The sequence below is a fragment of the Macaca mulatta genome, chromosome 2 (genome assembly GCF_049350105.2).
Source record: "Macaca mulatta isolate MMU2019108-1 chromosome 2, T2T-MMU8v2.0, whole genome shotgun sequence".
NCBI lineage: Eukaryota > Metazoa > Chordata > Mammalia > Primates > Cercopithecidae > Macaca > Macaca mulatta.
The window spans coordinates 92,369,929-92,380,427 of NC_133407.1; positions in this window are offsets into that span (position 1 = coordinate 92,369,929).

The following is a 10,499-nucleotide window of genomic DNA, read 5'->3' on the forward strand; positions in this document are numbered from 1 at the left end:
CTTTCTGTTTAAGCCTAGTGTTATTTTTGCACTATTATAAAATCTCATAAAATGAAACTGGAAATAATGAATACCCACCAATAGGAAATTTAAATTATCTTTTACAATTGTATTTGACCTGTCTTTACAGATTCTTAAAGGTGCCTTAGTAGAGATGGCATATCATAGAGACTAATTTTTCAAGTCTTTTCCCAAGGTCCCTTAGATCTTCAAATTAAATCAAGAAACATGTATTGAGCACCTATACTACTTGTGTACTCTAGAAACTTAAAATTCATTTGGCAAGACAAATACAATCAAAGAAATGTAGAAAACAATAACATGGATTTAACTAATACTTTAAGGCAACAGTAGACAAAGTGTTGCAAAGTAATGGATGATTCATTGTTCACATTATTTACCAGAAGACTCAGAGAAGCTGTATAATCCTCCCATGAACACTTCCTCAGCCTTAATATCATCAGCTCTAAATATCTGATGGCCTATTTTTAAAAGTTCTGTTCAGTATTTTGGCACAGGATACCAAAGCCCATCATGCTGGAAGATGCAAAGCCAGGCAGGCTCATAGCATAATTGTCAGTTAATGACATAATCAATTTTTTCTTGCCTAGATTTCCTCCCTTTCTGCACCTTTTTCATTAAGGTGAACTGCAGGATCTCCAGTTCTTATTCAGTTGTTAATTACAGGCAAAGAAAGGACAAGAAGGAAACCTCAATTATAAACATAGAAGGAAATTAATTTGATTACTTTAGTTTGAGTGTCTTATAGTTCAAGAGAAACCATGACTGAGGAGCCATGATCATTCCAAAAATTATCTTCAGCTGGTGTGAGACGTTACTAGGAAAAGTCTCCAGGCTTGACAATGAGCTATATATCAATGATAAATCAAGTCAAGATTGTTCAAGACCCAAAAACCACCTACCTGTTAATATCCTCTCTTACAGTTAATTCCTCTTTTACCTTTCATACTTCTATTTTGGACTTTGGGTGGGTGAGCCTTGATTTTATGGGTAAAACTTCACCCATTTGTGGACTGCAGACACCACTCTCATTACATCATAGGCTGCGAGAAAGGGCAAAATTTAAAGAGAAGGAAAATAAAAAAGGCTACAAAACCTGCTCTGGTTACACAAACTAACTTGACCTCCATTTTTCCATATACTCAAGGCATTTTTTATCTATTATCTATCATATGTCTATCTCTTTTAAACCTTAATGATACAAAGTATGCTTAATCACTAATTGAGTATAGGACAAGCATATACGTCCCTTGAGATCTCCCCAGTTCTGTATTCCTTCCACTTGCCAGTTCTTAAGTTCCAAAATTAATCCAAATTTCAGGAAGGAGGGAATTTGACTCAGTGCCAACCCTTTGGGGCTTGCTATCTGGGAAGTAAACAGTTAAAACAGAAGATGGTCAAGTCATTCTCTCCAATGTACAAGACACCTCCAGGGGTAAAAGAAAAAAAGCTGACCCCGTCAAACAGCCATGTAAATAAGCTAAGGATAATACCTCCCAGCAGACAAAATAATTGGTATTTCCTAGCAGCAGAGTCCTCATCTATAGCAGGTTATACCTGTTATAAGATTATTTAAGGTAAGCATACCTGGAATCTATGGATTTATAGACATGAAATCCTGGAAAATGTCATATAAAGTATGTTACTGAGTATAAAGTGGAGATGTTTCATGGCCTAAACAGCTGTTCTTCCATAAATTTATTAATTGCATAACTCATTAGAGATCTTATATATTAATCTGGGCCCTGAGCACATCCTGATGCAGCAAGAAAAGAACATAGTAAGGTTCACTGACTATTCCAGATTTCTCCTGCTTCACTATGTCTCATGATAATTTGTATCCCTGAAATCATGAATAAAGCTTGTTCCTAGGCAAAATCTCAGATTCATGTGGGTCTTTATAACCCAATTCTTTGTATTATGTCATCATCCAATCATACTTATCACTTCTTTAACTGTAGTCTTGGTTCATCCTTGAAGAAAATCTTCTACTTAATTCTCAGGATTTAGTCCCTTCTCTATATTCCAGTTCTGCTAACTAGCTCTTCTGTTTCCTGTTTACTGAAACTCTCTTAATGAACGGGTTGAGGATCTCAGGCTGTGTAGGACCAAGGCCTGCATTTTTCATGCCCATCTCTACCAGGGACCTGAGTCTTGTCTTGAGGCCTAGTACAATGACTGCTGACTTTTGTGACTGTGGAAAGATCTGACTGGCTTGAATTACAGGCTTCACTCTAAAAATAGCACCCATTCCTGGAGTTTGTAGGCTCTGCCCTCTCTTTTGTATCCCAAGTTTTAGCCACATCGAATCCCTTATACACTGCATTCTCCAGAGGACTTTGCTAGAACTGTGGTGCCATGTTCTGCTGTCTCCTCAACAGCTGTGGATGGCCTTCTTTCTACCTCACTGCTAAGAGTAATTTCAGGTTTGTCCTTTCTTATTCTGCCTCTGCCATGCCCTAATATGGGACAGAGACTGTATCTAATCATTAATTAATCTCACCTGGTTCATAAAACACATAATAGATACTCAATAATTGTCTGGGCACAGACAGCAGATAAAGAATCGATATAATGACTATAAATTACTTATACTCAGTGTGCATCAGGCACAGTGTAAGAACATTGTTGTACACAATTTTAAATCTTCAACAAATATATTGAAAATGCACCATCATTTTAGTGATGAAGAAAATGAGACTTACAAACATAGTTTTATTCAACTACATATTGAGAATTCAACAGAAATAAGCAATGATCTGATTTAGGGCATAAAGAAAGATGCTGCAGTGTTCCTGGAGTCTAGCAGCAACAGAGAAAAGAAAAGCATGTGACAGAAATCATGATGTATCAATTTTTTTCCTACTTCATCTAAATTCCTTTTGAAGAGTTTCTCACCATTGTTCAAACTGCTTTGTTTTCTCTTCACTTTTTTGTAAGACATAATGAAAAAAATTAATTCAATCATTGGCTACATGGTTTTCATTTGGAAGTTACAAATTAGATGTCACATAGCTCAAGACCCACCTTAAGAAAAATATTTACATTTATTTTCACTGTACCACTGTCAGTAATGGGTTTTTGCACTTCTACACAGAACCTAATTCATAGGCTACTCAAGTGAGAAGTTTTATTTTTAAACTTAGCCACTGAAGAGAGAGAAAATTTGACAGAACTATCTTTAAAAATGAAAATGAAAATGTACTGATCATCAGTCAAACAAAAGCATGACCCTTTAAGCAGACAAATGTAGAAACACATCTGCCTAAATCCTTCTGGGGCCTTAAGCAATCTCAAAAGATTCCTTATGTCCCTAGACAACACATGTTTGCACCAGATTTTAATCCTCTGAATGATCTCTGTCTGTATTTCAGTGCCCAGGAAATGCACAGTAGATGCTTAATAAATGTTTCTTAAAAAATACTTTTCAACTAAATTTAAAACAATATCTTTTGCCTGCAGAAGAGGAAAGGAAAAGGGTGGAATAGTTAGAGCAGCAATAAAGGTAAGAAATGAACTCTTATAATTTTTCTTTTTTTCTAAGTTCCTGTATCAACTATTAGAAACAATTCATTTATTCAACAAAAATTTTAATATCTTCTTATGTGTTCAGAGGGCAAAAAGAGGGGACAAGGCAGACATTGATCTCTGCCCTTTAGCAACTACTGTGTACTGGGGGAAACAGCAAACTCTGATGAAGATTGAAAAGGAAAAATTCTTTTAATTGTGATGTTAGGGTGTTGATTTTAGATCTTTCCCACTTTCTGATGTGGGCTATATATTTAGGGCTATAAATTTCCCTCTAAACACTGCTTTAGCTGTGTCCCAGAGATTCTGGTACATTGTGTCTTTGTTCTTACTGGTTTCAAATAACTTACTTATTTCTGCCTTAATTTCAAGGATTATATGTCATTCTACTAAAAAGACACATGAACATGCATGTTTATTTCAGCATTATTTACAATAGCAAAGATTCGGAACCAACACAAATGCCCATCAATTATAGACTGGATAAAGAAAATGTGGCACATATACACCACAGAATACTATATAGCCATTAAAAAAAATGAGTTTATGTCCTTTGCAAGGACATGGATGAAGCTAGAAACCATCATTCTCAACAAGCTAACACAGGAACAGAAAACCACCGCATGTTCTCGCTCATAAGTGGGAATTGAACAATGAGAACACACAGACACAGGAAGGGGAACATCACACACCAGGGCCTGCTAGAGGGTGGGGGGTAAGGGGAGGGATAGCATTAGGATAAATACCTAATGCATGGGGGGCTTAGAACCTACATGATGGGTTGATGGGTGCAGCAAACCACCAAGGCACATGTATACTTATATAACAAACCTGCATGTTCTGTACATGTATCCAAGAACTTAAAGCATAATAAAAAATAGAAAATAAAAAATTATAAAATTTTAAAAAAGAAAAGGAAAAGTTCTGTATGGAAAAGCAATGGATGCTATGAGACCATCTAACAGATGGACCTAACCTAACATGGAGAATTTGGGAAGGCAGCATTAGTATGTGACATTTAAGCTTAAAAAGAGTTAGATTTATTGAGACCTCAAAATTTGGTAGTGAGCCTGCATGAGGATTCAACAAACAAAATGCAATTAATCTGAGTAACTTTCATGAATAGTAGTTTCACTATTTATTCTTAATCTAAAGAAAATAAAAATGGACACAACTATTGAACTCTTCTTAATAAATTTGATTTTTTAGAGGTATAGTACTTCTGAGAATTTTTTGCATATTGTAGAACTAAGTAACTAAGTAAACATACTGATATTCTTAAGAACCAAGTGTTTCACTGTAGAAGGATAAAACAAAGGGAATATAGACAGTAAATGAAGAATTCTGTGAAGTTTGGGATATAATGGGAAATCTCAATATAAATTTGTGTGTGTGTGTCCCAGCTTTCTTTATTTAAAGGAAACAATAAAGACCATTAACTAGGAGCACTACTAGCACCCAAATCTATTTCTAACTACTACAACAAAAAGATCTAGAGCTCCTTGGAAAATCAAAAAGTACTCATATGGGGACAAGACAAAGGTACCCAGCAGCCACCTTAAAGAGGCACCCCTGGTTACATCTGGGACAATATAAGCATCAAAATAAACAGACAATAACTCATTGAGTAATTTAAGAATCCATGACTACATACTTATTTTATGCATTTATATACACACAGATTATATATATCAATAGATAGATGATGACAAGTAGATCTATAGAGAGAAGGAAAAGCTGTTCCTTACAATAGAATGCCAGCAAACAAATATAGAGGAAACTATGGAGTTAGAAAATAACATTTCTACTTTCGTAATATATGTAAAAAGTTGATTCAGGCAAAAATAATTACTGGCTGCTAAATGTAAAGCCCTTGAAGGTAAGGGCTTCTACAAACAACCAGAACAGGATCTTGCATCTGGTAAAATGTTAATATATTTGTAGAATTTAAACATCTCTCAAAAGCCTCGGCAAGAATGCCTGGGATTTCCATGTACAGGAGAAGGAATGGGTCTATTCTCCTATGCCATGCTCCAGTGCAAACCCAGTTGCCAAGTGCTGAAAATGACCATTTGTTCTTTTTCACAATATAGGCACAAAGCCCAGGGCCTGTGAGCTTTTCAGGGGCTTATACAAACACTGGAGATATGAAAAACATATGTAAATTGGCTTCAAAATACAAAAAGCACCAAAGTCTAAATCAATAAACATTCAATTAAATATTTAAATAACTTATAACCTGTCAACCTCATTCTTAGTATCACAAACATTGTCTTTATACTTGAAAACAATTTTGAAGTTAGACTTTCTCATTTTGTAACTAGTGCAACCTCTTATTAGGTTTCTCTTTTTGTTTAACCTTTATTTTAAATTGAGAGGTACAAGTGCAGCTTTGTTACACAGGTAAAGTTGTGTCATAGGGGTTTGTTGTACAGATTATTTCATCACCCAGGTATTAAGCCTAGTACCCATTAGTTTTTTCCTGATCCTCTCCCTCCTCCCACTCTCCTCCCCCTGAAAGGCCCCAGTGTGTGTTGTTCCCCTCTATGTGTCACCATTTAGCTCCTGTTATTTAGCTCTCTCATTATAAGTGAGAACATGCAGCATTTGGTTTTCCGGTCCTGTGTTAGTTTGATAATGACCTCCAGCTCCACCTCATATGTATAATTATTGTGAAGAAATAAAAACTGATCTTATTTTTATTTTTTGAGATAAGGTCTCACTCTGTCACACAGGCTGAAGTACAGCGGCTCAATCTTGCCTCACTGCAACCTCCACCTTCCTGCGCTCAAGGAATCCTCCTGCCTTAGCCTCCCCAGTAGCTGGGACTATAGGTGCAGGCCACCATGCCTGGCTAATTTTTACATTTTTTGTAAAGACAGAGTTTCACCATGTTGCCCAGGCTGGTCTGGAACTCCTGGGCTCAAGTGACCCGCCTGCCTGGGCCTCTTGCCGTGCTGGGATTACAGGTGTGAGCTACCATGCCCAGCCAAAACTGATTTTATTTAAATGAGTTACTTAAAACTCTTGACTGTCTTCTACTACCTCCTTTGGGGTTTCCTGCTATACAATGATGTTATCAGTTAAGATATGTGAGGTACCATGGATAAACATTTCATTTATGCATAGCCAAGTCATTAGAAAATACATATCTAGCCACCAAGTTTCCAAGCCCACAGGTCCTAATTTAGCCCCTATATGTCCCAGATTCTTACTCTAATCCATTGCTGCCAAAACTCCTCCACAGATCCAAAGATCTTCCTGCCAGGTTGGGGCTGGGGAGTGGTTCATGTGTGATTCCACATCTACTTACTAATTTATTTTCATAAGGTCATTTCTCTTTATAAAAGTGTTATGATATAGGGTATAATTACTTGTGGGAAGTCAGGGACCCCGAATGGAGGAACCGGCTGAAGCCATGGCAGAAGAACATAAATTGTGAAGATTTCATGGACACTTTTTAGTTCCCCAAATTCATACTTTTATAATTTCTTACGGCTGTCTTTACTGCAATCTCTGAACATAAATTGTGAAGATTTCATGGACACTTATCACTTCCCCAGTCAATACCCTTGTGATTTCCTATGCCTGTCTTTACTTAAATCTTTTAATCTCGTCATCTTTGTAAGCTGAGGAGGATGTATGTTGCCTCAGGACCCTGTGATGATTGCATTAACTGCACAAATTGTTTGTAGAGCATGTGTGTTTGAACAATATGAAATCTGGGCACCTTGAAAAAAGAACAGGATAACAGCAATGTTCAGGGAACAAGGGAGATAACCTTAAACTATGTCTGCTGGTGAGCTGGGCAGAACAGAGCCACATATCTCTTCTTTCAAAAGCAAATAGGAGAAATATTACTGAATTATTTTTCTCAGCAAGGAACATCCTTGAGAAAGAGAATGGCCCCTGAGGGTAGGCCTCTGAAATGGCCGCTTTGGGGGTGGCAGTCTTTTATGGCTGAAGACGAAGGGATGAAATAAGCCCTGGTCTCCTGTAGTGCTCCCAGGCTTATTAGGACAAGAAAATTCTTGCCTAATCAATTTTGGTCAGACCAGTCGTCTGCTCTCAAACCCTGTCTCCTGATAAGATGTTATCAATGACAATGCGTGCCTGAAACTTCATTAGCAATTTTAATTTCGCCCCATCCTGTGGTACTGTGATCTCACCCTGCCTCCATTTGCTTTGTGATATTTTATTACCTTGTGAAGCATGTGATCTCTGTGACCCACACCCTATTTGAACACTCCCTCCCCTTTAGAAATTCACTAATAAAAACTTGGTTTTATGGCTCAGGGTGCATCACGGAACCTGCCAACATGCGATGTCTCCCCTGGACACCCAACTTTAAAATTTCTCTCTTTTGTACTCGTTTCCTTTATTTCTCAGACCAGCTGATGCTTGTGGAAATAGAAAAGAACCCACGTTGAATATCGGGGGTGGGGTTTCCCCCAATAATTACTAAGTTAATCAGAAGGGGTATTGTGTAGCTTACTCTTAGATCTTGTCCTCTATTGGGTCAAAATCCAACTGTGTTCTTGGCTTACTCTTCTTTCAAAGGCAAGAACACTACATTTTCCATTTTTTTCTCCACACTTTGTATGGTGTTAACAAGATATTTCCAACCTATAAAATTTTTCGTCGAATTTACTAATAATGCATTTTATTTTACGTAGCAAGCCTTGATATCCTTCTCTTCTTCAATGCAATACATTTATTTCTGATCAATTCTGTCATTCAATAGTAGTCAAATAATTTCAAAATCATATTTTAAATGTTATTCTAATCTTGCCAATAGAATTATATTTAAATGGCATCTGAGTATATGTTGTTATTTTGATATTACTCAGGTTTGGGCCTCTAAAGTAAGAGTGCCTAGGACCTATGAAGGTCTTTAAATAGCCTCGAAGCTAAGGAATGAGCTAGACAGTTTATATGCTCATTTTGCAATGAGTTGACAGACTATCATATGCCAGAAATTCTATTAGGTGTTACTAGGCATATAAATGATTATAAAACACTATTTATATCCCTTAGGAATTAGCAATATAACTGGGGAGGGTGGAACTGACTAATTGTTCACCGATCTTTGTTCTCTTATTTTTTAACATCTGCTAAGCTACTACGAGAGTTCTCCTACAATTAGTTGAGCCATAGGACTGAGTGTGGCCAATTGGAGTATGAGCAAAATGCATATCACCTCCATATATGGCCACCAAAATCTTACATGAGTGTCCTCAATCTCTTTTATTTTCTCTTAAACTGTTGACAGGATGTAGAGGATCCATTGCAGGCTTTTGAAGTCCTAGGGAATAGTGATTACAGTAAACAGAATAAGCCTGGATCACTGAATAACTGTATGGGACAGAGTTCTCCTCAACCTCCATGCCTATATAATATAAGATGAGCAAGAATTAAACTTTGGTTGTTTGTACCATTTAGATTTAGAAATAGTTTGTTACATCAGTTAGCATACCCTGAATAATACTGAGAAACTAAACTTAATCACCCATGACTTCAGCTTTTAAAAACTGCTGCTTAAATAATACATAAATTCTGAAGTGGTGGAATAATTTCAGTTTGTTAGGTTATGTGAGGGATCTTCTCTCTAATGGTGAATAGCACCTAAGGCAACTGTTGATGGAATGTCACAGTCCCCACCAAACACAAATCTTCCTCTTCTTATTACCTCTCTCGTCCTTGTCTTTCCTGTGCACATTACCATTACATTTTTCTTTCCTTTTAGCCTTAGTTTTCCAACTGTCTGAAAATCAGCTCCATATACTACATATTTTTGTTTACCCCTTTAGGTTTGAATTTCCAAAATTTATATTCATCTCTTTATGCATAGGATATCATTCAGTTGATTACATATTATTCCCATCTATTCTCTACCGTTAAAACAAGTCCCTTAGGGCTTATAAATTTTTGTTACCATGTATTGTTATTTTTAAGTATTTTCAAGGCAGACATTCATTAAACATTGACTTTCTACCATGTAGCAATCTAAGGGAGGGATAGATAGTAGAAATTTAACAGTTAAGGACATGAGTTCCTATGTAACATTTATTTGAGATTTAAACCCATGCTTTATCACTTACTACATTATCTTCAATAAATTATTTAAGTCTCAATTTTCCTATTCTAAAGTGGAAATAATGACATCTGCTTCACAGAGCTGGTATATTTATATGGCTTAAATGACATAATATACGTGAAACAACAACTTTATAGTGGGGACTTAATGGATGGCACTTACCAATATTATTATCACCATGATTGTAATTAGTATTCATATATCTGAAGTTTTAAAAATTCTGCCCACAGGGATTCAGCATCTAGTAATGGCCCTTTAATTGGCCATAATCAATAAAACATCATTACTTTTATTTCTTGACTCCATAGACCTTCTCCTTTAAAAGTGCTTTGTAATCTGAGAGCAAATTAATCAAGTTGAAATAATTTGTTTGTATTTAGTTCAATTTATTTAAGCCTGTAATTTTACAATATTTTTTGTAGCTCTAGTCTATTGTATAATTTTTCTTTTTGGTGACATTGTGATTTCAAGTGAGGAATTGCAGTGGAATGACATTTTTATCATTGTCTTTTATAGGTAATAAACATGATAGGCATAGAAAGATTAATACTGTACTGTGCTTAAGAATGTTTAAGTAAAAATATATCAATCACTTAGTGTATTCTGACCAGAAATTTGGAAAAATGTATCTATTGATTCTGAATACTAAAGGCTTAAATTACAATGATAATTCTTAGATGGTCTCCCTGCCCTCTTCCAATCCATCCTTCTACTACCTTCTCAGTGATCTTTAAAAAGGCAAATCTGGTTATATGACTCCCTGATAACCTTTCCCTCCTCATTATTATAAATTACCCCATGACTTCATATATCATGTAAGGTCCCCCATTAGGTAATCTTACTCACCTTTCCA